Genomic DNA, 2,997 nt, shown 5'->3' with positions numbered 1-2,997 from the left:
ATGAGTGCACTTTCCATGGCCTTGTGATTTGATGAAGAGTGAAACATCATTCAATTTGTTAAACGTTGCTCCTATTTTCATTGGTTTTCTACTGATTTCTTCAAAGGTTTAACATGCAGCATGTTGTGTTCTATAGCTTATGTCCATTTAGGATTTCAATTTCAAGTTATTTCAATTTCATTTTATTTGCTTTCAATTTCATTATTTTCTTTGCTAACCCATTGTTAAAATAGGACCTCATATTAGTTGCATTGTTAGAGTTGCATTCATTAAAAAAAATAAAATATATTGTTCTCTTTGGTGTGTTATTTTGAGACAGTGAACAGATTTACTTCGATTATGAGAAAAAAGTGTTTTTTTAGAACTAGCAAAGGCCTTCCATGAACACTCACATTTATCTTCTACTAAGCAAGTTTTGGTATGTCAAAAGACAAATACTAAACCTTGGAGTGGATCCTTTTAAAGGTTTTCTTTTCAAGAGAGGAATTATGCAATGGATTCATGCCATTGACCTTGTGCAAATTGAATGCCCAACACATCAATATAAAAGAAACCCCTCAATTTTAACTATTCCCTCATTATAACTCTTTACCATACTCCTGGTAACAAAGGGTTTCCAACCATGGAGCCATTCAATGAAATTCATGATTTTCCCTTTTTTTAGAATGTTCCACACCTTGGAATGCCTCCACAACTTCTGGGCTTCATCCTTTTGTTCCCTCCTATGTTTTTACCCCACCATGATATCCTCCTCTTTGCAAGCTCTAAGTCTAGTATCTCAGCCCTTCAAATCTAGAAAAACCTTGGGGCTCCTCATTTTCTTGGACCTTTTTTCTACCATGTAAATTTTTTGCTCAAAATTGGTCCTTGAAATAAGTTGATAGATATTGTTGATGTGAGAAGTATGAGTGCTATAATACTTCCACATCACAATTCTACACATTCCCCATAAATCACTAACAATCATAATAAATCTACATATTATATTTCTAACCATTTCCCATAACTCATTTACAATCATAATGGACTTTTTATGATACCCAATCTACCCAGGGTCCTTTCCCTTTTGATTAACTCATTAATTTATGATAGGATATTATATCCATCCATCCACTTAGCCACTTCATTGTACTTGATTGCCCAGTTAGCCAATCCATCTGGCACTTGATTGGCTTTTCGATACTCATATGTCACATAGGTTTTTTCAAAGGTCTTCAAATGTTGGATGTAGTCATCAATGATATTCACAGTCATCCATGTTGGCTTATTCTTCTCATTTATCAATAATATTCTTTGATTCTCCTTCTAGCCAGAGATATTTCACTCTCATTTCTCTTGCCAGTTTAATAGTATGGTGACCTGTAATGGCCTCCACATAATGATTAGTTTGTATTCCAAGGGGGGTAGCAATTGTAGTAATCCCTATACCAAAAGCATTTATGATGATGCCTCCCTCCCTAGCCTTTCTTAGGTTTCCTTTAGCCACTCCATCAAAATTATCCTTATGCCATCCCTTAGGTAGAAGTGAGCATTTGCATCCATCCCTCTTTTTATTGTCCTTTCTCTTTTTATTGAGAGAGAGGATAGGGCCTTTGATATTGGTGTAGTTTTCCATCAAGACATTAAGGCATTTGTGAAAAAAATGTTTACCTTTGTTGCCTTATCCCTGAATATTCTATTGTTCTACTCTTTCCAAACCCCCTAGCACACATGGAGTATGGTCCAATTCCACAAAGCCATGGTGTCACTCCCTAATATCCCAAGGTTCCATTATTCAAAGAGCCCCAATATGTTGGATGGGAAACACTAGGACATGTTGAAAAAAGATAGGAAAAGAGACCATATAGTTCTTATTAAAGGATAGTGAAAAAAATATGCTCAACACTCTCATAGTGATTTTTGCATAAAATGCATCTATTGGGCATCATATTTCCCCTCTTGGTGACGTTTCCCAATGTAAGAATATGATTTTGGAGCATAATCTAGAAGAAAATGTTAATTTTTGGGATAAGCCCCAAGTACTAGGCTTTGGCCCACATAGGGGCTAGGCCATGGTTTTGCAAAGTCTCATAGCTAGAGGCCACAGTATAAATGTCATTCACAGTCTCCCCCCCAGATAATGGAATCTTTATTATGGGACAAAGGAATATGCCCAACCATGTCCATTAGTGGCTTTAGCTCTTGGGACATCTCAACTAGATCAATCCACTCATTATGAATCCTGTAGTCACTCACCCTGCTCCCAAATCTTTCAACACAAACATTAGCCCATCTATTAAAATGGTCAATATCCCAAAGAGGGAAAAATATTAGCTATTCATCATGGTAGAAAATAATGTCTTCACCATTACCCAATTTCCATTTTTCTTTCTCAAAGGCTAAGCTCTTCATCCTCAGAAGGCCATTCCAAGTATTAGAGCCTTTAGGGTTAGGATCTATGCTGATGAACTATTTAAGATTGAGGTTTGCAACATACTTTAACTTTAGTTTATATTTCCATTCACCATTGGAATTAAAGAGTCTCCAAATCTATTTTTCTTGTAGAGCACAGTTGAACTGTTTCATCTTTCTAATCCCTAGACCCCCTTTCTTCTTAGAGCTGCAAATGTTATCCCAAGCCACCAGAGGGTATTTCTTGTTCTCATAAGTCCTTGACTGCATGAAATTCCTCTAAAAAAATTCCATATTATCAACCACCTTATAAGGGATAGAGAAGAGGCTAAGAGCATAAGTGGGTAAGTTCTATAATGTAGATTTAATCAACAACATTTTGCCAGCCTGACTCACAGTGATGCCTTTCCAACCAACCAACTTCTTATTCAATTTTTCAATTAGATTGTCCCAAAATATATTAGGAGGTTTAGTCCCCAATGGGAGGCCTAAATAAATGGAAGGGAGGGCCCCAATATTACAACCCAAAATACTAGCAATTTTCTTGTGTCTACCTAAAGGGGTGTTGAAGAAGAACACTAAACTCTTGTCCTAGTTGATGAGCTA

Source organism: Cupressus sempervirens, chromosome 8 (genome assembly GCF_028749045.1).
Source record: "Cupressus sempervirens isolate cs-2001-9-10 chromosome 8, ASM2874904v1, whole genome shotgun sequence".
NCBI classification, from domain to species: domain Eukaryota; kingdom Viridiplantae; phylum Streptophyta; class Pinopsida; order Cupressales; family Cupressaceae; genus Cupressus; species Cupressus sempervirens.
Note: the sequence above shows the minus strand (reverse complement) of the source record.